The sequence below is a fragment of the Corythoichthys intestinalis genome, chromosome 8 (genome assembly GCF_030265065.1).
Source record: "Corythoichthys intestinalis isolate RoL2023-P3 chromosome 8, ASM3026506v1, whole genome shotgun sequence".
In the NCBI taxonomy this organism is placed as follows: domain Eukaryota; kingdom Metazoa; phylum Chordata; class Actinopteri; order Syngnathiformes; family Syngnathidae; genus Corythoichthys; species Corythoichthys intestinalis.
In genome coordinates, this window is record NC_080402.1 from 8943861 (window position 1) to 8971426 (window position 27566).

General features: G+C 38.1%; 1 protein-coding gene across 1 annotated transcript in view; it reads right to left on the minus strand.

Annotated features, from left to right (window-relative positions):
* lpar2b (lysophosphatidic acid receptor 2b) overlaps window positions 1-27174 on the minus strand; it is a 52316-nt gene extending 25142 nt beyond the window's left edge. The window contains exon 1 of the mRNA XM_057843442.1: window positions 26832-27174. The gene's annotated coding sequence lies outside the window, so the exon portion shown is untranslated. The remainder of the gene's footprint in view (window positions 1-26831) is intronic.
* Between the last annotated feature and the right edge of the window lie 392 nt (window positions 27175-27566).

The following is a 27566-nucleotide window of genomic DNA, read 5'->3' on the forward strand; positions in this document are numbered from 1 at the left end:
TTACTGTCCCACCGTGCTGCATTCATATTCAAATTAATTTTAAACAAGAATATAGTAAAAAAATGCTTGTCTTTATTTAATGCTTCATGGAGTGAGTCCATTCAAATCCGCTCACTGCTGGAGAGACAGTGAGAACGAAAAGTGGTATTTGGTATTTTGAGTTTTTTTATGTATTTATTTATTTTTTTTTTTTGGAATGTGGCATTTTTTTGTATATGAAAATTTTTTGTTGTATGGCATTTTTGCAGGCCATATACTGTACGTCCATGCCATTAATGGCTATGCACGTCCATAATTTTCCATTCATATTATATGGGAGAAAAACGTGTGGCTGTGATTTTTGACCATACACTTAAAATTACAGCGCATTGACAACCAACTGGCACACAAGTAAGGCCATGCCACTGACGGCTATGCACGTCCAAATTTTTCACATACCAAAAAAAAAAAAAAAAATCAATTTTGCCACATACAAAAAAATGTCAGATGGCTAAATCAATGTTGCCACATACCCAAGAAGCAAAAAGAAAGCCACATGCCAAAATCCATTTTGGCATATACCCAAAAAAATGCCAAATGCCAAAATCTATTTTGCCACGCACCAAAAAAAGTGCCACATGCCAAAATCCATTTTGCCATAGACCAAATACCACTTTTTGGTCTTGGCGCTGCCACACTGCTGAGAACAGCCGCAAACACACACAATAAGTGGCCACAGCACACTGGTGTTTAACAAGCTAAACGATGATTGACACATTCGGCGTCTTTGAAGGTAGCGCTGCGAAGCTTCTCTGTCAAGATCAAAGCTTTAACACCTGTCAATCATCGTTAACTTTAACAAGCAAAACTCACAGTGAAGAGACTGAGGCTGTACGAGCATGAAGCAGAAAAACAAATATAATTTTTTAAAAAATTAAAAACCAGATCCTTTTCAACCGATTCCAATCCTTTGAAAAATGGCGCGATCCCGAGTCCCTATCCTTAGTTATAAATGGACTTTTTCATATCGGCTGGTCAGATTACAAAAAAACGCCGGTACCAATACATGTCAAATGTCCAAATATCGGTCCAATATATAGGCCAGCCGATATATCGGTCTATCTCTAGTATTTGTCGACAAAAACTAGACGAAGACCAACACATTTTGAATGACTAAAATATAACTAAGACGAATAGGTATTTTCATCCAAAAGACTATGACGAAAATGAAAAGGGTTGCCAAAAACATCACTGTACCATACGACAGAGTAACGGAGGATAATTTTTCATCTTCCGTGTCAACTCATTTGCAGCTTTTGATGGTGGTCACCCTCCCACTTCAAATGGATTGGACGTCTACTAGTGATAAATATAAACTCTTTAAATGAGTTTTTTTTTTTTTTTACCTTGCCCAGATCTACAGACAGCCCCACTTTGTGAGCAAATACGTGAGAAGAAAAACTCCAATTGTTTAAAAATCTTTCTCAAGATTTTCTACAAATAGTAGTTTTTTATATGCAAAAACCTTCATTTGAGCCACGAGCACTCACTCAAAGCCGTGATTTTGCCGTGTCTTCATCGGAGACACACCTCGCAATTACACAATTCGGCGGTGGAACACAATCGCAATCCAAACATCGACACACACACAGCCTCGGTGACCCACTCTCGTCGTAAGGGTTGCGCAGAAGAAGATGCCAAATTGAAAAAAAAAAAAAAAAAAAAAAAATGTGGAGCGGGAGAGGCACTTAAGAGCCACAAACTTGAAATGAAAGAATGTGAAGAAACCCCCAATACACAAAAGCGCTCCAACAATATGGAGGTTGTAAAAACTGATTTAGTGATGGTCAGAATTCAGAATCATCAAAAAGTTAAGCTCACTTTGGCTGCAATGTTTTTGGAGTCTCCAAAATAACAACATGTGCATCTTATACGACTTTTTAGTCATGCTTTCTTGGGCTACCAAACAAGAGACAACAAATTATCCACAAGTAACTCCACACAATCGGCAGAATTTTTGTTTAATTCCTTTAATTTTCAGGAAATACAGTGAAGAAAATAAGTATTTGAACACCCTGCTATTTCACAAATTCTCCAATTTAGAAATTATGGAGGATTAGGAAATGTTCATCCCAGGTGTATGTCCACTGTCAGAGAGATAATCTAAAAAGAAAAATCCAGAAATCACAATGCATGATTTTTTTAAAAACAATTTATTATAGGGCTGTCAAACGACTAAAATTTTTAATCGAGTTAATCACAGCTTAAAAATTAATTAATCGTAATTAATCACCATTCAAACCATCTATAAAATATGCCATATTTTTCTGTAAATTATTGTTGGAATGGAAAGATGGAAGACACAAGACGGATATATACATTCAACATACTGTAGTAAGTACTGTGTTTGTTTATTACAACAAATCAACAAGATGGCATTAACATTCTGTTAAAGCGATCCATGGATAGAAAGACTTGTAGTTCTTAAAAGATAAATCTTAGTACAAGTTATAGAAATTTTATATAAAAACCCCTCTTAATGTTTTCGTTTTAATAAAATTTGTAAAATTTTCAATCAAATAATAAACTAGTAGCTAGCCATTGTTGATGTCAATAATAATAATGGTGCTGAAACCCATAAAATCAGTCGCACCCAAGCGCCAGCAGAGGGCGGCAAAACACCAAAAAACACAAGTAACAAGTGGAAATGACACTTTGCTGTCATTTTAATCTGTTTGAGCGGGGCATGTGCGGTTAAATGCGTCAAATATTTTAACGTGATTAATTTAAAAAATTAATTAACGCCTGTTAACGCGATAATTTTGACAGCCCTAATTTATTTGTGTGAAACAGCTGCAAATAAATATTTGAACACCTGTCCATCAGCCAAAATTCTGACCCCGAAAGACCTGTTAGTACGCCTATTAAAAGTCCACCTCCACTCCATGTATTATTCTGAATTAGATGCACTTTTTGAGGCCGATAACATCAGGAAGACACCTGTCCACCCCATAAAATTAGTAAGACTCAAACTTGTAACATGGTCAAGACCAAAGAGCTGTCCAAAGACACCAGAAACAAAACTGTTCACCTCCACCAGGGTGGAAAAAGCTACCGTGCAATTGCCAAGCAACTTGGTCACTGTTTGAGTAGAGCTGAAACGAATACTCGAGCAACTCGAGTAAATCGAGTTTAAAATTGATCCGAGTAATTTTATTCACCTCGAGGAATCGCTTAATTTTGCCAGCTCTAAGCATCACGTTTTGCCCGGACTGCTTTTAATGCGGGACAACGCGCTGACGTCACGTGCGTAGAGGAAGAAGCAAAAAAAAAAAACAAAAAAAAAAAACAAAACTTACTGCAGCCGACTCCGATGAGTGTCATAGATAACGCATGCATTTAGGACTAGATGCGAAATGACAGACTCGGCCGTGTCTGGGCAGCGTTAGTAAACAGCCGCCATCTTTCCATCCTACATCCTTCCATCGCTAATAAATATAAAGTTACTGTCACTCGCTCACGTAACGTTAGCCCTTCGGAGGGCTAGGTTTCTATTGATTATGACCACTGTCGATGCGTGGCTAACGTGTCTTACATACAGGCTTCATTTAATCGGTAAAAACACAGCGCTGTAGAGTGATGAGGGTGTAAAATTAAAACATAATAAATAGAGGTGGGAATCTTTGGGCACCTAACGATTCGTTTACGATTACGATTCAGAGGCTCCGATTCGATTATAAATCGATTATTGATGCCCCACCCTCCCGTCTTTTAATGTTTTGTACATTAGTTCCAAAATTGTTAATAAATCCTCTCTGGCTAAACCAAACTACTATTTTAGCAGTTTTAACAGTTAAAAACAGTAAATAAAACGCTCAAGTCCCCATTCTGTATCAGCAGCTTTAAACTACATTCAATGAATTCAGTGTTGTGAATCAACTAGGGTTGTTCTGATCATGTTTTTTTGCTCCCGATCCGATCCCGATCGTTTTAGTTTGAGTATCTGCCAATCCCGATATCTCCCGATCCGATTGCTTTTTTTTGCTCCCGATTCAATTCCGATCATTCCCGATAATTTTTCCCGATCATATACATTTTGGCAATGCATTAAGAAAAAAATGAATACAACTCGGATTCATATATACATTCAACATACAGTACATAAGTACTGTATTTGTTTATTATGACAATAAATCCTCAAGATGGCATTTACATTATTAACATTCTTTCTGTGAGAGGGATCGACGGATAGAAAGACTTGTAATTCTTATAGGATAAATGTGACTTTGTATATTGTGACTAAAAATTGCCATCTAGTGTATTTGTTGAGCTTTCAGTAAGTGATACTGTCGCCATTTAACTGTTCTGCCCAAATGCATGATGGGAAGTGCAACCATGACTGTGCGTAGTGGCACCAATTGATATATCTTCTCTGTGTTCGGAAATTCACTCTACTCATTATACGCTGCCTTTTAGCTCTATATACGGGTAAAACGGCGCCTTTATAGAATGAACGCGACAATGCTAAATGGGTCGTGCAGCGCATGCGTTAATTGCGTTAAACGTGATTAATAATAATAATAAAAAAAAAAAAAAACTACCGCCGTTAACGCGATAAATTTGATAGCCCTACTTTAAGCCAAAACTAAAGACTCTGGATGAGTGTAAGACATTTTGTCTGTAACGTTAAATACAATTAGAAAACGATTTAATTAAAAAATATATATATTAAAAAAAGGCATGTCCGATATTTTTTTGCCGATTCCGATACTTTGAAAATGTCGTGATCGGACCCGATCTATCGGCATCCCGATCGATCGGGACATCTTTATTTATAATTGCTATTTAACTTAAAAAAAAAAAAAAAAAAAAAAAAGATCCGATTACTCGATTAATCGATAGAATTTTCAGTCGGTAACTAAAATTTTCGATAGCTGCAACCGTATGTTGGAGTAATCCTTACAAAATGGAGGAAGCTAAACATGACTGTCAATCTCAATCGGAGTGGAGCCAAATGCAAGATATCCTCTCGTAGGGTCTCAATGATCCTACGAAAGGTGAGGAATCAGCCCAGAATACACGACAGGAGTTGGTAAACGACCTGAAAAAAACTGGGACCACCATTTCCAAGGTTACTGTTACACTAAGACGTCATGGTTTGAAATCATACATGGCACGGAAGGTTCCCCTGCTTAAACCAGCTCTCCCTTATACAAGCATGGCTTCTAAGTTATATTCTTTTGTTTTATATTCATGAGCGTTGTGTAGTTTCGTATTTCGTTTTGTTTGCTCTTGTGGAAAATGTGGTTACATTATTTCACTGCTTGCAAGCTGTAATAACAGTTGCTATTGCAAATTGACACTTCGCGTACACTTTGCTTCATTTGTGACTTTATTTTCATATTTTTGACATGCTGATTTGTTGTTTTTAGTACAACAAAATAGTATCAGTGCTCTTGTCAAGAGAAAGATGACCACAGTAAAAGCCAATTCATTTTTACTACAGCGTCTGACATTTCTTTAACACCTGATTTATTTGCTATCTGTCGATTTGGGTACTCGCACACACACATTGAGTACACAATAAGTGCCTTATTGGCCCTTTGCACTTGATAAAAAAAAAAAACTGATGTTCGCACTATTTTAATTTCAACAATAAATACAGTTGTGCAATATAGGCACTTTTTCCACAACTTCAGTTGAAGTTGTTCTCTATTTTTTTACAGAATGTTTATTTGAGAAACATTGTTGTTACATTATTAAAGCATCCAGTGGGGCATCACAGTACAATTAGCCATAATATGTTAAGTTCACTACCGAAAATATCAGGATCGGTTTGATATCAGTTTCGGATTTCTGGAGTTGTACAATATCGGGGTATCAGTTATCAGTAAAAAAAAAAAAAATCATCATCGGACAACTCTAATCTGAAAGATGAAAATGTTTCTGTCTTTCAAACAGTCTAATCGGATTGTTGCATAACCAATAGTTTTACCAATTAGTGCTGCAACAATTAATCGATTAACTCGTATATTTGATTACAATAAAAAAAAGGATTTGAATTAAATTTTGCTGCTTCGAGTAGTCGTTGAATTAAGATGTTGTTGTAATGGTTTGTTTTGAAAGTGTTTGCATTTAGTTTAATTGATTTGGGAGGATACACTGCCCTCTAGTCTGCCTCATTTCATATAGCTGAATCCAGCTGCTCCATGTTAAGACTAACATAAGCCAGGTTTTTGTTTGAACTAATGTTTTTTTAATGCATTCGTAATTTAGTTTACATATGCTGGTAGCAGCACTGCTGACCAATTTATTAAGTCTGTGTGCGGGCCAGACGTAATTGATTTTATGACAGAGGCTGGGGGCCGGACAAAGTTTTACCGCGGGCCGCATTTGGCCCCCGGGCCAGACTTTGGACATGCCTGGTTAGAAACATTCTAGGGAACACTGTAACCTACAAACTTAGCTGGAGATTTCCCAAATGTAACCATCTGACACGGCTGTATTTTTTTTAACTGCACTCAAGTCGTTTCTTTCATTTACCTGCTCGCTGAAGCATAGTTTTCAAGTGCCGTTTGCACTAACAGGCTGTGCAGTTTGCGTTGCGCTAAAGCCTGAATGCATGAGAGCGACACTGCAAACATTCCCATTGATGCATTTGTCAATGTCGAGGGTTGAACGATTAATCACGCAGCGCAACGGTTGACTGTTGAACCCGTACGGTGAGCGTCGGCTTACGTCAGGAAATACCTGTCAACTACAACTAACATTTATATGTAACTTAATCTACTGTATTGTTGAGGTAAGCTATGAGAAGACCACAGCAGAAGCAAATTATCATTTATCGCGGTTTTGCAAATTTTTTGTACTTTCAATTCTTAAATACAGGTAGTGCTGCAACGATTAATCGATTAACTCGAGTAATTCGATTAGGAAAAAGATTCAAATTAAATTTTGCTGCTTTGAGTATTTGTTTGATTAAAGTGGCGTTGTTATGGTTTGTTGGTTTTCACATGGCTGAATCCAGCTGGTACCTGTGAAGACCAACATAAGCTAAGTTTTTTTTAGCTAATTATTTCTTTAATGCAGTGATAATTTAGTTTATAGGTGTACTTTTCCGTTTTTTAGTGGGAATATGTATTTGAACCATTTGTTAAGCGCATTGAAAAAAAAGTTAGCATTTTATAGCATTTAAGCTATCTGACTTTTGCTATGTAAGTTAGCCAATTGTTCTTTTGTTGTACCTAGATCCTCATTTATTCATTTTTATACCATTTGAGGCTCAGCTCAGGTAGGGTTTTGAAATGTTCAAGTACGTTCGCTAAACCACTAATAGCTTCACACTCCGCAAACAAGCACTTTTCGTCATTGCATGTGGTATTATTCATATATATATTTTTTTCTTTTCATTTTTTCGTTTGCAAATGCTGTTAACCAACGATTTATAATTTGTGTGAAGTGTCACCTTTTAACCGCAAGTTTGCATTTGGGAGAAGACTGCCAATGTTTTATAGCAGGTTAAAGTAGGTTGTCTTTTTTTCCCCATTAGTCTTAATGTAGCAATGGTAACGTTTACAATGTTTAATATACATGTGTTTACCTTTTTTGTATGTCTGAATTGTATTCTACGGCGTGTTGATTACCAATAAACATCTGTGAAATTAACTGGAGTCTCATTTGTCATCTACATGCACGCACAAATGTATACATGTACGCACGTGGTGATAAAACGTGGCCGTGAAAATTATCGCTCTCATTTTTAGTTACTTTGCGACAAATGGACTCATTGCATATTGCGACAGGCTTAGCAACTTCAAATGAAACATGTCATTAGTTAGTTAGATGGAATTACAACCCCTCTCCCTTAAAAAATTTCACCTCGGATCTACACAATTTACGTAGGTCACCCTTTTTGACTTCAAAATGGCGAATTTCGCCGAAAGGTGAGTGATTTTCATGCCTGTAAAATAATCGATAGCTGCGGCCCTATATGTAACATATTGAAACGTACCTGATATTTTAGTAAACGTTCGAGAAGAGTAGCAGCAGTATTTTTCCCCCAAAGCAATTTGGCAACCCCACTACTAGATGGCGCCCTAGGCAACCGCCTAGCTGGCTTATGCTGAGGGCAGGCACTGACGGCGATGGACGACTAATTAGTAAGATTAAGATTTATTGATCGTGATCATTGATTACGAAAAATTTAAGGTCCGTTTCGATGATTTGCCGATTTAGTTATCAACTTTTTTTTAACACTTGTAATTCGAACTGAATAATTACACTTTGATGTGTATTTTTTTTTTCTTTCAAAAATGTTTGTATACTGTTTTGGGTTATACGGTATGTTCAATACAATATCAATTATCTAGCTTTGACATAAATTATCAAGTTTTTGTTTGAGCTAATGTTTTTTAAGCGCATTCTGAATTTATTTTATAGGTATATTTAGCTGTTTTTTTTTGTGGGAATATCTGTTTGAAGCATTTGTTATGAGCATTGTTTAAATAAAATAAAACGTTAGCATTTTATAGCATTTAAGCTAGCAGATTTTTGCTATGTAAGTTGGCCAATTGTTGGCCCAAAAAGTTTTTTTTTATACAGTTTCAGACTCAGCTCAGGTATTTTAAATTTTTATGTTTCTTATCCGATTACTTGATTATTTGAACGAACTAGTTCATCGATTAATTGACTACTAAAATAATCGATAGCTGCAGTCATATAATAAAGAATATGATAAATTATTTAAAGAATATGAACTAAAGAAAAAAAATAGTAAAGGTGTTTGTATTTGCCCTCTAGTGGCAACAGTGAATATGATATAACTCAATTAACATGGCTGAATCTAGCTGTTCCCTGTTAAGATCAACATAAGCTAAGTTTTTGTTTGAGCTAATGTTTTTTAACGCTTTCTGTATTTAGTTTATGGGTATATTTAGCCTTTTTTTGTGGGGATATGTTATTGAAACATTTGTTATGAGAATTTTCAAAATAACATTTAAAATAAATAAATAAATAAATAAAAAAGCATTTTATAGCATATAAGCTAGCAGCCTTTTGCTATGTAAGTTAGCCAATTGTTCTTTGTTGTACTTAGACCCTCATTTATCTAGTTTTTTTATACAGTTTCAGGCTCAGCTCAGGTATTTTAAATATTATTTGAACTAACGAGTTCATCATTAATTGAGTACCAAAATAAACGATAGCTGCAAAAAATTAAGAATATGAAGCTAAATGAGAAAAACAAGAGGGAAACTCAGGAAAAACAATCTAATAAAATACTGAATGCAATACACGAATACAAAAACATTGTGAGTCAACCAGATTCTTTCCAAACAGAGCTATTCAAGTCATCTGGTGAAAATTGTTCTAGTTTTAATATTGTATATAAAGTTTTTTTTTCCAATATCGTTCAGCCCTAGTTTATGGTTTTCTAAAAACAGATGAGTTTGATTGTATTCCTTTACAGACAGCTGTTGTGACATATAACAAACACTATTTACAATCATGAAACGCCATCAAAAGACGAAAAATATAGTGAAGCACACGAAGAACAATTGTCTGGTTCTGCTTGCCAAGGACATTAATCTGACATTCCAGACTTGAGCTCAGTTTTCCTCTTTCTGTAACTTCCATCGAAAAACAGGAACGAAACTAAACCCACGAAAAGAACATTTACATTTGGTTTGTAAAGGACACTTATTTGAGATTCAGGAATTGGGGCTACTCAGCTTCTTATGCTTCTTAGATCTTGCCAAAATCTTAAAAACTCTCCCTTTAGAGAACAGTCTGCGATATCCATTGCTGTAATGTAACACTGAATCGATTTGCTGACACAAGAGCAAACATTTTAAGAATATTCCTCCAGTGTGAAACAATGCTGGCGTTCAAATCCACTGCGCTACTTCTGCGTCTCTACACACGACTTAGCGTTTTTCTGCATCGCTTGCATCCATTTGTGCGTGAAAGAAACCAGCGTCGACAGTAAACAGCAGTTTGGACGCTAACCCGTCATTAGCAGGCCAGCCACGCCCGAGTCTCCTCTTTCTCCCATGAAAAAAAAAAAGTATCGCATGTTAGCGAGGGCCAGCAATTCTTTTTAGAGGCAAAGATTTACACCTCGCAGACAAATTTCTTTGTCGGAGTTCTGTTTGTCTTCTGCTTGCGTTTGTGCTACAGTATAGTAGCGCTTTGACACACGAGAGGCAGGAAGCTCCTACTCTGAGCAAGTTGCATCTGTACTTTAGTACCCTTTAGTCATTGAGTCACACGAGCACGTGTGCGGACACGTTATTCGGATGGGAACCTCAACGACTGATTGAATGGGAAGACTTTAAAGGCATGTGACTAGGGGTGGGAACCTCTTGGTACCTCACAATATGATACGCGATATATGTCTCACGATAACGATGATCTCACAAAATGGCGATACAACGATTATAGATTCAGTGGTATGAAAATGTATCTGAACCTTTTGGAATTTCTCACATTTTTGCATAAAGTCATCACCATCAAATTAATCTGATCTTTGTCAAAATCACACAGATATAAAAACTGTGTCTGATTTAATTAAAACCACCCATTTATAGGTTTTCATATTTTAATGAGGATAGCATGCAAACAATGACAGAAGAGGGGAAAATAAGTACAGTGGGGCAAATAAGTATTTAGTCAACCACTAATTTTGCAAGTTCTCCCACTTGAAAATATTAGAGAGGCCTGTAATTGTCAACATGGGTAAACCACAACCATGAGAGACAGAATGTGGGGAAAAAAAAACTGAAAATCACATTGTTTGATTTTTAAAGAATTTATTTGCAAATCATGGTGGAAAATAACTATTTGGTCAATACCAAAAGTTCATCTCAATACTTTGTTATGTACCCTTTGTTGGCAATAACGGAGGCCAAACATTTTCTGTAACTCTTTACAAGCTTTTCACACACTGTTGTTGGTATTTTGGCCCATTCCTTCATGCAGATCCCCTCTAAAGCAGTGATGTTTTGGGGCTGTCATTGGGCAACATGGACTTTCAACTCCCTCCACAGATTTTCTATGGGGTTGAGATCTGGAGACTGGCTAGGCCACTCCAGGACCTTGAAATGCTTCTTACGAAGCCACTCCTTTGTTGCCATGGCTGTGTGTTTGGGATCATTCTCATGCTGAAAGATCCAGCCACGTTTCATCTTCAATGCCCTTGCTGATGGAAGGAGATTTTCACTCAAAATCTCTCGATACATGGCCCCATTCATTCTTTCCTTTACGCAGATCAGTCATCCTGGTCCCTTTGCAGAAAAACAGCCCCAAAGCATGATGTTTCCACCCCCATGCTTCACAGTGTGTATGGTGTTCTTCGGATGCAATTCAGTATTCTTTCTCCTCCAAACACGAGAACCTGTGTTTCTACCAGAAAGTTCTATTTTGCTTTCATCTGACCATAACACATTCTCTCAGTCCTCTTCTGGATCATCCAAATGCTCTCTAGCGGACCGCAGACGGGCCTGGACGTGTACTGGCTTCAGCAAGGGGACACGTCTGGCAGTGCAGGATTTGAGTCCTTGGCAGCGCATTGTGTTACTGATAGTAGTCTTTGTTACTGGGTCCCAGCTCTCTATAGGTCATTCACTAGGTTCCCCCGTGTGGTTCTGAGATTTTTGCTCACCGTTCTTATCATCATTTTGACGCCGCGGGGTGAGATCTTTCATGGAGCCCCAGATCGAGGGAGATTATCAGTGGTCTTGTATGTCTTCCATTTTCTAATAATTGTTCCCACAGTTGATTTCTTTACACCAAGCATTTTACCTATTGCAGATTCAGTCTTCCCAGCCTGGTGCAGGTCTACAATTTTGTCTCTCGTGTCCTTCGACAGCTCTTTGGTCTTGGCCATAGTGGAGTTTGGAGTGTGACTGACGGAGATTGTGGACAGGTGTCTTTCATACCGATAATGAGTTAAAACAGGTGCCATTAATACAGGTAACGAATGGAGCCTCGCTAGACCTCGTTAGAAGAAGTTAGAGCTCTTTGACAGCCAGAAATCTTGCTTGTTTGTAGGTGACCAAATATTTTCCACTCTAATTTGGAAATAAATTCTTTAAAAATCACAATCGATGTGATTTTCCTTTTTTTTCCACATTCTGTCTCTCATGGTTGAGGTTTACCCATGTTGACAATTACAGGCCTCTCTAATCTTTTCAAGTAGGAGAACTTGGTGCACAAAATATTAAATCTGATGGTTCACTTACTTATTTTTCTCCCTTCTTTCATTGTTTGCATACGATCCTCATTAAAATATGAAAACCTATAAATGTTTGGGTAGTTTTAGTTAAAGCAGACACTATTTTTTCATTGTGTGATTTTGACAGAGATGAGATCACATTTGATGGGGATTTTATGGAGAAATGTGAGAATTCCCAAAAGGTTCAGATACTTTTTCATACCAATGGAGATACATTGGTCAGGAAGTCAACTAATACAACTAATAAACAGAAAAACAATATATTTTCATCCTTCACTCATCGACGTCCAATCCATTTGAGTTGGTTGGGTGGCCACGAATGAACCCATCCCACTTCAAACAGGCCCCTCCCACTTCTATGGCTGTCAGTGGCAGCCAATGCCAGGCAAAGAGGTCATTTTGGGCCGTTTCAGGTCATTACCTGTTGATTTTGTGGCATTTCAAGGTCACTTCCTATTGATTTTGGGGCATTTTATGTGTCACTTCCTCTTGATTTTGGGTTACAGAAAAGGAAGTGACCCGGGGAATGAATAGGCAGTGACTCAAACTCAATGGAACGTGACCTGTAATTCCACGAAAATCGGAAAGAGTGACTGCGAATGCTCTGGTTTAGAACAAACGCTCATTTAGCCTTCTCGGTCTTAATGGATTGGACGCCGAGCGCCGTCAGTGGCAGCCATAGAGATAACTGAGACACTATTATGGTGGAAGATTTTGGTAACAACTTGTTGGTTTACTTTATTTTTTTTAATAAATAAATAAATAAATAAATAAAAACATTGACACCTTCTTAAAATGATATCTCGATTCTTGGCTTGAGCACATCGATAACATTTTGGCATGTAAACCCCTTGGGGTCACTTCATGTTGATGTCAGGTCACTTTCTGTTGATTTGGAGACATTCCGGGGTCACTTTCTCTTGGTATCAGGTCATTTCCTTTTGATATTTTGACGTACATGGCCGTCAATTGCATTGACTTACAGTTGCGTCAATGGAATCCAAGTACATTGTCATCAATAAAATTGACGTACATGGCTGTCAATGGCATTAACTTACTTGGGTGCCAGTTGAGTGTCAATGGTAAGTTTCGGGTGATTTTTTGGTGAAAAATCACAACCACCCATGTTTGTCTGCCATTGAAAATGAAGGGGAAATTTTGGCCATTTGAAAATGAATGAAAGGACATACATGGCCGTCAATGGCATCCCTTTAGAAACGAATGGCAAATTTTTGGCAAATTTTGGGGAAACCGTAAGTTTGTTTATACAACTTTTATGCCCCTTACCTTCCTGAAATGTTTATTTATGATTTATGTGAATATTATAAAAATAGTAGGACTGTCAGGTTTTGACTCCTGAGCTAATTGAGAGCCACTGTTTAAGTGACTAGCTCCATCTAGTGTTAAAGCTGAGTAGTGCCACAGATATTGGCTGAACTCAAGCTTCTTTTGCGGGCCACATTGTGATATTTTCATAAATCGCTGCAGGCCAATAAAAACGAAGCAGCAGGCCGCAGTTTTATAATTCTTTTATTTTTTAACAAAACAGCTAATATAAAACATGATGATGTTTAACGATCCACCCATAGAATAATCCCCAACCACCCAAAAATATGTCAAAGCTTGTGTTGAGTTGGTCTTCAAAACAAAGTGAATGAGCAAAAGAAAATACTTGTCAAAACACGAAACATTTCTGTAGTTAAAAGTCCATAAACCAAAACTATAAATCTTGTTGTAATAAAAGACACACGAACAAAGAACAACGCAAATGCTGGAGGTTCTCTATTGTCTTTTTTGTTTACTGGCATAACTGCTCAAAATATCACCGTCCCTAGACAACAGTAAATCCTTTTTTTTTTCTTAACCCTTGGTTTGGTATTGTTAATGTGTGTCAACAACCTCATTTACTCAAACAGAAAGTTCAGTCTTTTACTTGAGTTATGAAGTCTCATAGGCACTTGAAAGCCGTTTACACAAGCTCAGTTGTAGTAACTGAGGACAGAGTTTTCCACCTCAATCACTCATTGTTATTTTGTTTAGATATGGTTGTTTTTACATGTTCTAACCTTGTTCTCGACACTTTCTCTGCCCTGTTAGTTTCTGGTTCATAAGAGTTTAGAAATTTGTCGGAATATTGGCAGCGAAGCCAATCCTCCCACTTCAAATGAATTGGACGTCTACAAGTGATGAACTCATTTAAACAGTTTTGATTTAAAAATGTTTTTACCTTGGCAGCCTTACAGACTACACCACTTTGTGAACACACTGTATAAGCTGGACAGACTACTTTTCATTGTGTCAACGTGTCAATTTGTCGGTGTGTTGATATACTTGAATATTTGCAGAAATGCGGTGGGGTGTACTCACTTTTGTGATACACTGTATTTGTGACCAATTCACAGCAGAAGGATTGTGGATTGGTTCCTCATCGCCATGGATTTGGTAAAATCCCTCTTTAAGATTGCACAAATACTAAATAATTCAAGTCGGCGCCCAGCAAATGGAAGATGCTTGTCTGCCGTTTTGGTTGAAGCCGAATCATATGAAGCCAGCCCGGGTGACGACTGGACATTTTGCATATTTCTAGACGCTGCAGCCAGCTAAACTTCTTGGAAAAGTGTCAAATTCTTAAGCTGCCGATGAGTCATTCAACTGAGAAATGACTCATCAGCTGTTCTCGTTTTAACTGAATCTTTTAGATTGCATTTTGGGGGGAAAAACATAATGGGAAAAAAACAAAACACTGCACTTCAAGATTAATATTGTGATGTTAACCGTAAAAAATTTGTTTAGTTGAGGTAAAAAGTTGAATTAAAAAGTGAATTTAAAATTAGTGTTGGCGTTTCTTTTTTTTTTTTTTTAAACACTACTTTTTAGATCTAATTTGGACATTTTTCTAAAAGTTTTAATATCACATGAGTGTTTGTTGCTAGCATAACAGCGTACCATGTTAAGGGCTTTTATTCCGATTTGATAATAATAAATAACAAAAAACATTTAACATTATGCTTTAATCCTGAAAATATAAGAGAAAAAAGGGATATTAGAAAAAAGCTTCGGATCAAATTTTGCTGCTTTGAGTATTCGTTTAATTAGAGTGGCGTTTTAATGGTTTGTTTTGAATGTGTTTGCATTAAGTTTTTTTTTTGGGGGGGGGGGGGGGGGGATACACTGCCCTCTAGTGGTAACAGTGAATATGACATAACTCATTTAACATGGCTCAATCCAGCTGCTCCCTGTTAAGACCGACATAAGTAAGTTTTTGTTTGAGCAAACATATTTTTTATGCATTTGTAGTTTATCTTAGGTATATTTAGCCATTTTTTGTGGGAATATGTGTTGTAAAATCAAAAAAACGTTAGCATTTTATAGCATTTAAGCTAGCGAACTTTTGCTATGCAAGCTAGCCAATTGTTCTCTTGCTGTCCTTAGCTCTTCATTATAATTCATTTTTAAATGAAAGTGCAATTCTGCAGTTTGAAGAAACACCCGGGAATTTTATTTTGTATTCGCATTTAATGCTGTTTTGATTAATTGCTCTTTCTTTTACTTTTCCAAAAATGTATTTTACGACGCATTAAATGTTATAATCCTATGACCCTGTTATTCGAACTAACTAGCTGATAGATTAATGGACTACTAAAATAATCGAGAACTGCAGCCCTAATGTCTTTAAAATATGCAAGTTACTCCTAATTTACAATCGCGATGTTGAAAATAGGACATTTATCTTGAAAATATCAAATCAGCAAAGAAAACCTCTTTTTCCAAGGGTGTTATGGACAAGGCAAGCACAATTAAAAGTATGAAATTTTTTTCCGTCTGAAAAAAGTAATAAAAAAATTAAGTAAATAATGCTTGTAATTAGGGATGTCCCGATCCAGGTTTTTGCACTTCCGATCCGATACCGATACTGATACCGGCCTATCAGAGCATGTGTTAAAGTTTAAAGTTATTAAACCTCCTTACTTAGTTGTCAGACTCATGTTGAAAAGAGTTTTAGTATTCTTGATAACAACTAGCCAGCTGAATTAGGTGAGTTTGAATAACACACAACGGTTGGTAACAAGAAACTGACCTGTTTATTCAGTGACAAACACAAAACATTATAAATAACAAACAGAAATGGCATAGTCAGTCAGTAAAACGTGCAAATAATATTGTAAACTGTCTTAAAAAAGCAAAACACACCAACAACCTCAGTGGAAAATCCCACAAACCCCCTCAAGCTATTAGATGCTTTTAATGTTTCGTGCATTAGTTACAATAATTGTATAAAAAGCCTCTCAGGTTTAAATAAACGACTATTTCAGTATCAAGTTAACATTTTAAAACAGTAAATAAATTACTCACGTCCCCATTCTGTATCAGCAGCTTTAAACTACATTCAATTCATTTAATTTTGCGAATCAACTGTAAAAGTTGTTAAAATTGCTCCCGTTATTCCATAATTTCCCTTCAGTCTACTTTCGACATGTGAAAGTTTTAAAACTGTTTGGAAGATGGATTCAAGTCAAGAGTTTGCTGATTTAGGAGTTTTTTTTAAAATAAAAAGTTAATTAGGTTCGCTTGGAAGGTTCACAACAGCCTACTAGGGAAGTCTCCTGCTTTAAGATGGCGGCCGTTTACTAACGCATCTAGTTTTCCATACTTCAATGTTGCTAACGCAGTCGAGTCTGTCGGTCTGCATCTAGTCCTATATACATATGATATCTATTATCTACAGTAAAACCATGTTGACGTAGTTTGTAGCGGCTGTCAGCAGCAGTCAGGTATTGTGTTTTTTATCCAGCGGCATGAGTTGAGCTAAAGCCGTGAGTTGAGCATTGGCATTACCCGGGTCTATGACAAGTATGATGTTTACTCTCGGGACGCAATGCGGTCTGTTTCTCATTGCGTCCCGAAGACCGCGCTGTGTATTAGTTCCGCTTTACTCGACATATTTCAATAATCGGAATTTTGATGTTTGTGAATTGTTCTCGAATCTTCCACGGCCGAATCGCTGAAGAATGTTATGACGGCTGGGCATGTTGTACCGTGCTTCTAAGTGTTGGATGGTGCGTCTTTACTCACGAGAGATAAGGGCTCGTCATCCAGAATGAATTCTTCGGCAAGGACTCTTGTTATTCCCTGGGCTATGGGACTGTCGAGTGCCAGTTTGTCACGCATAGCAAAAGTTTCTGCCAGTGTTAGTTGCGTAGGACCTTTCTTTTTGTCTTCGGTTTTCTTAACATACTCCTTATATTGTTTGTGGTGGTATTTCGCTTAATGCTTGATTAGGTTGGTTGTATTAAAACTTCTTACAGCTTTACCACCACGCTTGACTTTATTGTGGCATATGTTGCACTCTGCCTCTTCGTCTTTGTCGTCCTTTAAGGTGAAATGATCCCACACAGCTGACATTTTTACCGATAAAGTCTCTCGGTAAATTGGGAGACGGTAATGTAGTGTGTTGAAGGTGTGCCATAAAATGCGGACCGGAGATTAGGGAAACCAAAGCAAAAACTGGAATGGATTATGTAAGTCGGTGTGCTGGAAAACCCGGACCGGACATTTAAAAAAAACTGGATCGGAAGTCTGGATCGGAATTTTTCCGTGTCGGCCGATCGGATACCGATGCGCATTTTTTTGCCCATATCGGCGTCCGATCCGATCCAAATATCGGATCGGGACATCTCTACTTGTAATGATTAATGAGTTCAACATCGCTAGGAAATCCAAAGTTGATTAAAACCGCTGTTAAATATGGAGGCAAAAGATGCACATTGGGACATAAAAATGTTTGCGGTATTGTTTATGTTGCTTCTATAATGACAAAAAGGTAAATCGAGACGGGTATGAAAACACATCTGTGAACGCTTGCCAAACCTAAAGACAATAAACTGCATTAACTGCAATTGATATGACGTAGTGGTATTATGCAATCATTTCAGTAATGGATATTTAACCACAAATGGTGCTGCGGTACACGAAGGCAGACAAAATAACAATATTCAGAGGATGTGTTCTTTAACTTGAGTAAAAAAGAACTGCATGAAATTCAGTTAAATTATACATGTACAGTGAGGGGAAATAAGTATTTGAACACCCTGCGATTTTGCAAGTTCTCCCACTGGTGCTGCGTCACCAGTAGGTAGATGGCGAGATAGTGTAAAGCGCTTTGAGCGCCTTGAAAGGTGGAAAAGCGCTATATAAGTATAACACCATTTACCATAACACCATTTAAAAATGATGGGCGGGTTTGAAATTTTCATGGAAGGTGCTTGTCCACTGTGAGAGACAATCTAAAGGGGAAAAAAATCCAGAAATCACAGTGTATGATTTTTAACAATTTATTTGTATTAAACTCCTGCAAATAAGTATTTAAACACCTGTCTATTAGCTACAATTGTGAGCCTCAAATACCTGTTAGTCGTCTTTGTAAAGTCCAACGAATAAGTGGAGAGAAGGTAGACTTTTTGAGCTGTTTGTTTTTTGAGGCGGTTAGCTGCATATAAACACCTGTCCACCCCATACAATCATGAAGACTCCAATTACTAACATGGTCAAGACTAAAAAGCTGTCCTAGGACACCTGAGACAGAATTGTAGACCATTACAGGGCTGGGAAGGTTTACAGGGAAATAGCAAAGCAGCTTGGTGATATAAGATCCTCCGTTGGAGCAATTATGAGAAAATGGAAGACGCCAAACATGACTGCCAATCTTCCTCGCACTAGGGCTTCATACAAGATCTACCTCGTAGAGTCTCAATGATCCTAAAAATGGTGAGGAATCAGCCAAGAACTACACAGTAGCAGCTGGTTAATGACCTGAAAGGAGCTGGGACCACCATTTCCAAGGTTACTGTTGGTAATACACTAAGACGTCATGGTTGAAAATCATACGGAGAACGGAAGGTTCCCCTGCTAAAACCACACATGTCCTGGCCCGTTTTAAGTTGACCATTTGGATGATCCAGAGGAGTCGTGGGAGAAAGTCATGTGGTCATGAAAGATTAAAATGGAACTTTTTGGTCTTAATTCCACTCATAGTGTTTGGAGGAAGTAGACTGGTTGGTGTGTACCATCCCAAGAACACCAACCCTGCTGTGAAGCATGGGGGTGGTAGTATTTTGCTTTTGGGGTGTTTTTCTGCACACGGGACTGGAAGACTGCATTGGATTAAGGTGAGGATGACCAGGGCCAGGTATTGTGCGATTTTGGGGAATAACCTCCTTCCCTCAGTTAGAGCATTGAAAATGGGTCATGACTAGGTCTTCCAACATGACAATGGCCTGAAGCAGGCAGCCAGAATTACCAGGGAGTGGCTTGATAAACAGCATATCAAAGTTCTGGAGGGTCCTAGCCAGTCTTCAGACCCAAACCCAAGAGAAAATAATTGGAGGAAGCTTAAACTCCATGCTTCTCAGTGAAAGCCCAGAAACCTGATTGATCTAGAGAAGAGCTGTGTGGAGCAGTGGTGAAAAATCCTTGCTGCAGTCTCTGCAGTCGTCGGAAACGGTTGACCTCTGTAATTGTAATCAAAGGCTACTGTACCAAATATTAACATTGATTTAATCAGGTGTTCAAATACATATTTGCAGCAGTATAATACAAATTTTTTAAAAAATCTTAAATCATACACTGTGATTTCGGGATTTTTTTTAGATCGTCTCTCACAGTGGACAAGCATCTACCATGAAAATTTCAAATCCGTTCATCATTTCTATTTAGGAGAACCTGCAAAATTGCAAAATTGCAAAAAATATATATATATATTGCAAAAAAAAAAAAATCTACTTATTTTCCTATTTTATTCGGGAACTGGAATGCATCAATAAAAATTCCATTCATTTCGTTCAAGGTTGTCATAATATATCGATATTGTGACTAGGGCTGCAGCTATCGATTATTTTAGAAGTCGATTAATCGATGAACTAATTAGTTTGAATAATCGAGTAATCGGATAAGGAACATGAAAAATTAAAATACGTGAGTTGAGCCTCAAAATGGTATAAAAAAATAGACAAAGAAATAAATGATCTATTTACAACAGAAGAATAATTGGCTAACTTACATAGCAAAAGTCCGCTAGCTTAAATGCTATAAAATACTACTTTTTTTTTTTTTTTTTTTTTTTTACAATGCTCTAAACCAGACATGTCCAAAGTCCGGCCCGGGGGCCAAATGCGGCCCTCGGTCAAATTTCACCCGGCCCCCAGCCTCTGTCATAATAATCATTAACATCTGGCCCGCATAGACTTAATATATTGGTCAGCAGTACTGCTACCAGCATATGAGGTAGCTCACACACTAAATGCTGCTCCTCATTTACCCACTAAAAGGCAGCACCATTCCAAGCAACATTACACCGTGTGACCCTTTACTCCCAATTTTCTGAAATGGCGACAATCAACAAAAACTGTTGACTGCGACAGCCGACGCTTTAGGGATAGGTGGAAATTGGACTATTTCTTCACTAAAATACGCAACAGCTGTGTCTGCCTCATTTGCAAAGAGACAGTGCGCTGTTTTTAAATAGTTCAATGTTAGGCGATATTACCAGAGGCGATATTACCAAACAAGACACGCTGACATACACGAAAAGATTTCAGGGAAGAAGCGAGAAATTGAAGCAACTTAAAGCTAGTTTAATTTTACAGCAGCCTTATTACATTATTACATTACATATAACAGCAGTATTTCGCAAGAGCCCGAGAGTCGAAAGAGAACGCCACAAAGGCTAGTTGCGAGATTGCTGAAATTATTAATTTAAAAAAATAGGGCTGCAGCTATTGATTATTTTAGTAGTCGATTAATCGATGAACTAGTTAGTTCGAGTAATCGGATAAGGAACATGAAAAATTAAAATACTTGAGCTGAGCCTCAAACGGTATAAAAACATAAATAAGGACTGACAAAAGAACAATGGCTAACTTACATAGCAAATGTAGCTTAAATGCTATAAAACTCTTGACAAATGGTTCAGACACATATTCCCACAAAAAAAAAACCTGCTAAATATACCAATAAACTAAATTACGAATGCATTAAAAAAAAAAAAAAAAAAATTAGCTCAAACAAAAACTTGGCTTATGTTGGTTTTAACATGGAGCAGCTGGATTCAGCCATGTGAAATGAGGCAGACTAGAGGGCAGTGTATCACTTTAATTATTAAACGAACACTCGAAGCAGCAAAATTTAATTCGAATCTTTTTTCTTTAATCGAATACTGGAGTTAGTTCATCGTTTCAGCACAAAAAAAAAAAATAATGAAGCAAATGTGACACACAGAATGGCTTGCTAACATTTCCTTAAATATATTGTTCTACGTAAAGGACGTCAGCCAAGGTCGGCCCTCCACATTTTTACCACACCAAATCTGGCCCCCTTTGCAAAAAGTTTGGACACCCCTGCTCTAAACAAATGGTTCGGACACACATTCCCACAAAAAACACCTAAATATACCTGTAAACTAAATTACGAATGCATTAAAAAACATTAGCTCAAACAAAAACTTTGATTACGTTGGTCTTAACCGGGAGCAGTTTGATTCAGCCTTTTGAAATGAGGCAGACCAGAGGGCAGTGTATCCACCCTAATCAATAAAATGAAATGCAAACACTTTCAAAATAAACCATTACAACGATACTTTAATTAAACGAATACTCGAAGCAACAAAATTTAATTCGAATATTTTTTTCTAATCGAATACTCGAGTTAATCGATTAATCGTTGCAGCACTAATTGTGACATATACCGCTACTTTGTATCCCATTGGATTATCGGCTATCGACATGATATATGATATATGCCAAGAATCGATATATTGATTTTTGGCATATATCATCTACTACAAAAATGTCTACGTTAACTCATTGGCTGCCATTAACGGCACCAGACATTTCGCCACCTCCAAAATCAAATGAATCAAACGAAGTCAAAATGGCTGTATAGAACCGCCAATGGCACTCTAACATTAGCATTCAAAGCCAGTCCTCCCAGTTTAAATTAGTTTCTGAGGCACTCATTTGTTTATGTTGCAGTAAGAGGGTGCGCTGTATTTACTCACAGAAACGTTGGACTGAAATATTCTAATATTCTGTTGGGTAGACAAACGTTTTATCATAGACTTCAAAATGTATTGACGGGGCGCGGGGCTGATTCATAGGGGGCCTATCTTCATCAAAGATGACCAAGTGGAAATTCAAACAAAGAGCTTTTTCCGTTGAAAATTCTTGTGAATAAATTCTTAAATCCCCGAATTCTTTATAGATATGGATGTAAAGCAGTCTCGATTCTTGGTTAGAAGTAGGGTTGTTCCGATCATGTTTTTTTTGCTCCCGATCCGATCCCGATCGTTTTAGTTTGAGTATCTGCCGATACCGATATTTCCGATATTGCTTTTTTTTTTTGCTCCCGATTCAATTCCAATCATTCCCGATAATTTTCCCGATCATATACATTTTGGCAATGCATTAAGAAAAAAATGAATAAAACTCGGACGAATATATACATTCAACATACAGTACATAAGTACTGTATTTGTTTATTATGACAATAAATCCTCAAGATGGCATTTACATTATTAACATTCTTCCTGTGAGAGGGATCCCTGGATAGAAAGACTTGTAATTCTTAAAGGATAAATCTGACTTTGTATATTGTGACTAAATATTGTCATCTAGTGTATTTGTTGAGCTTTCAGTAAATGATACCTTAGCCATTTAACTTCTGCCCAAATGCATGATGGGAAGTGCAACCATGACTGTGCGTCGTGGTACCAATTGATATATCTTCTCTGCGTTGGGAAATAACATAGGGTGTTAAGAAAAAGATCAGCTATTACCTTTCTTCCCCACAATGCTTCCCACGATTATTCTAATCGTTGGGAGAGGGATTGTAAGTCTTTAGCCATTTAAAAAAAGGCTCCAAATGCTGCCAAAATTCACTCTACTCATTTTACGCTGCCTTTTAGCTCTATAAACTGTATGGGTAAAATGGCGCTATTATAGATTTAATGCGACAATGCGTGAGTGGATCGTGCAGCGCATGCGTTATTTGCGGTAAATATTGTAATTAGAAAACGATTTAATTAAAATATATATATTAGTGACGGGATCTGTCGTTCACTTGAGTAAACGAATCCATTCCGGTTCGTTCAGTAAAAAGATTCGTTCAAACAAATCGTTCAACGAATCGTTCGCCCCCCTCATCTCCCTCCCCGCCCAAACGAATCGTTCGGTTACTGAACGGGAAGTGACGTTGCCGAACGAATCACCAAAGACCGCTTCGCAGTATAACTGAACGGGAAGTGACATTGCTTGGTCCCTCCCTCTCTTGCACACAGGCACCGCTCGTCTTAGTTTCAGAAATGAGTGACAGGCGGTATCATTCTGCTTTCACAGACAGCCTCGTCTCCCTCCTGCTGCTGCAAAAGCGAGGGAGAACTTCCGCGTCGTCTGTCCTAGTTCTATGGGCTCAAAGTCATGGCTCGTGCTTGCATTTCGATTTAGGACACGGTTAAACATTTTCCTTTTGTGGGGGGGTTGGGGTCGGGGCGCACGGACTTTCTTTAGCATGTTCTTGAACACATATACAATGCTGCTGCCACCAGCCAACGCAGCATGCTTGCTGTCACGAAAATAAAAATAAATCCAAAGTTTAATTTCTAAATATGGAACGACCAACACATCATATTTACCTCTCGCTCTGTTGTATTTTTGTTTTTATGCTCATCACTATTATTTTAGGTCACTATTGTTAAAACTGAAGTGTAAATAGCTAGTTGTCAAATGTGCTGCTCTGAAATAAAAACAATACTACATTTTGATATTCGACAGTTTAATTGCAAATCAGTATTAAGATGATCGTATAGAATTTTTGCACTGGTATTAACAAATAAAATAATCCGGTCAGCTCCCCTGTCGCCCCCTCATCTCAGATTGTCAAATGCTGACGAGAAATAATTGTTTGCTCTTTACGATGTTGCCTTTCTACTCTCATTAGTCTGTTAAGAAAAATGTAGACATATTGTGACATCTCCCGTGTCCGCGTGCGTTGTTTTTGAGTAGCACATGATGGACGGATGGACATAATTTGTCAAATCAACACCCGACACGCTCTGACACGAAAAAAAAATAATAATAAAACAGTCGGAAAAAATTGACATGTATATACAGTTTCATTGCAAATCAGTATTATGGTGATAATACTAAATATTTTTTCTGTGCGCATATGAGGTAAATATCGCTGCCATGAAGCCTCCATATAGTGACAGTTCTCTGCCCCCTTCACTGCCGTGAGTGCCGTCACGCGACCGCAGCTCACTTTTGCTTGCCTCGTAGCTACCCGTGTTTTTTTTATTTATTTATTTTTAGCTACCCGTGTTTTAACTACTGTAAATTTGATAGTATGTTGTCAGTCATAGGTAGTCCCGAGTCTGTTGAGAAAAGTAGTACACTAAACCATGCTCGCTAGATTTGTGTGGTGTTTTGTCTGTTTGAGCAGCATTTGATAGGCTCCACATTAACAAATATGTGATTTCCTTCCATTTTTTGACTCGTTCACCGCATTACTGGAAAGTCAAGTTAGCAGCAAGCTAGGTCAGGAACCGGAGGACCGAGTCACTGAACGGGAAGTGACATAACTCAGTCTTGCCCCCTTGCGTGCACGCTGGCTGCTTATTGGCGACACGTGGAAGTGAGTGACAGACGCCCTGATTCTGTTTCCGCTCCCTCCTCTGCCCGCGATGAGGCTGGCGTCTGATTGGTCGTGTGTGATGTCAGAAGACGCTGCCGCTTGCTCAACGCCCTCCCACGCAGCGAACAAGCCCTAACTTCATAGAACGAATCAGTGCAGATGGTGATTAGTTCGGTCTCGTTCACCCAAACAATTCGTTCAAAAAGACCGAATCGTTCGCGACCGATACAACACTAATATATATTAAAAAAAGGCATGTCCAATATTTTTTGCCGATTCCGATACTGTGTAAATGACGTGATCGGACCCGATCGATCGGGACATCTCTAGTTAGAAGCAAAAAAAACCAACAACAAAAAAAACGTGCAGTCAGCATTTATTTTACGTCAATATTGCAAACTATGATACTACTCAAGAAGCAAATTGGCGGCCGCTATATGTAAACAAAGAGCTTTTTCTGTTGAAAATTCTTGTGAATAAATGCTTAAATCCTTGAATTCTTTATAGAAATGGGCGTAAAACAGTCTCGATTCTTGGTGAAAAGCAAAAAAATCATGCAGTTCGCATTCATTTTACGTAAATATGGCGAACTATTATGCTAGTCAGTAAGCAAATTAGCAGCCGCCATATGTAAACAAAAACTTTTTCCATTGAAAATTCTTGTGAAGAAATGCTTAAATCCCTGTATTCTTTATAGATATGGACGTAAAATAGTCTTGATTCTTGGTTAAAAGCAAAAAAAATAAATAAATAAATAAAAACGTGCAGTTAGCGTTTATTTTACGTAAATATTGCGAAGTATAATGCCAATTCTGTAGCGGCTAATTTCTCCCATTGACTTTTTTCACAATGTTTCAAAATGCATGCATGGTACGAAAAAAATAATAATTATCTTGAAATCTCAAACAAATCGCTCCTGAGACAATCCTTCCTGTTTGTATGCAGGACAGCTTTCGTACTTTTTCAACCTAAATCCGGCATTGGACCCCTGCATGTGTTGACTAACTGCGACCTACTGCAAACAACTGAAGTGGGCTGTAGGACCGCCCCCTACTTGAAGGCGTTGCGCAGTGTCTGATGGATGGACCAGTCAGTAAAATTATGAAGTCTATGGTTTTATAAAAATTGCTTGTTTTTCCTCTTTAATAGTCGTAGTATCTTACATTGATTTACTGTATCATGTATCGACAATTATCGCCATATTGTGAGATCATCGTGAGCCTTGTATCGCAAATCATACCGTCAGGTACCCACCCCTAATTTAAATAAGAATTTGACTGGATACATGTGTTTTGAGTTATGAGCACGCTCACAGGGCAAACTCATATTTCAAGGCTCAACTTTTTGATTTTTTTTTTCATTTTCAGTGTGACCCTTAAACCTTTTAGTAGATTAAAAAGCTGTGTGCGGTGGCATAATGTCATGTTATCTGAAATGCGGGCACAGCAATCTATTTTGAACACATCTTCAAGGTTGCGTGTGGACCAAAACAGTCTCAAAGCAAGACGTTTGTCCTAAACACTGCAGTTTTTTTTTTTCTTTTACCCGCAAAAAAACCTACTTGACGTCTAGAATGCGTGCAAAAAGCCTGCCAACTGCGTGGATGGGGTTCTTCTTATAATATGAAAAGCAGCATCAGATAACATCAGATGCAAATAATTTGCAAATATTGAAATGGTAATAATAAGAGGAAATCACGGCTGAAGGAAGTTGGAGGGATGGCTTGAGTCGGGGATGTTCGGAGAAGCAAGGGAACTCCGGGCTGGTGCTTCTCTTGGACCACCGTGAAACACCTCGAAGGGAACCCGCGTTGTGAAGCACCAACGACGGGCACAACAACGCTCGCGCGCACCCCTCGTGTACATGAACAATACTCCACTTTTCACCCAAAATGTTAATTAATAAACACACACAAGATAATGAAAAGGATTATATTCACCTGGTTTGTTAAGTTTGAGCTTGTTCTTCGAGTAAATCCACTTGAATCGTCGAGCTGGCAAACAAATTGCCTGGAAGTACCTGAGGTCACCTCCCGCGAAGCCGCGACGCCCAAAACAAGGTGAACGAGCACAAAAAAGGAACTAAATGTAATTTTGTTGCAATTCCAGCAAAGTTTGCGTTCAACGTTTTGGCACGAAACCGGCAATGTCCTCAGGCCAATCTTCCGCCTGCTTCCGGGACTTATATCGGCGCTCCTGTTGTTACCTGCACGCCGGGACAACGCTAGCTGACTTTGGGCTGCGAGGGGCGGAAAGGGCGCGGCAAGCTCCGACGCTGGCCGCCTCCGCCTCCTTCAAGAGGGGGGCGGCTGGAGTGTCTTGGCCGGTGCTGGAGCTCCGCCTTACCGCCAATGAGGCGAGAAACTCGGACTGATTGACGGTTGAGAAGGGGGTGGGGGTTCCAGTTTGGCTGGTAGTGCAACAAAAGGTGAATTAATAAAGTACCAGTAAATAAGAGGTGTAAAACTGGCGGCCCGAGGGTCAGCTCTGGTCCGCTGCATCATTTTGTGTGGCCCGCAAAAGTAAAACATTTGCATTGACTTCATGGTTTTTGCTAAAATGAAATAGATGTAAAATTTCCACAGTCCAGAAACACGTTTAAGCCCATACTACTGAATAATTGATAACAAATTTAAAACGTATAGACTCAGAGGCTTTAAATGGTCCTTCGGAAC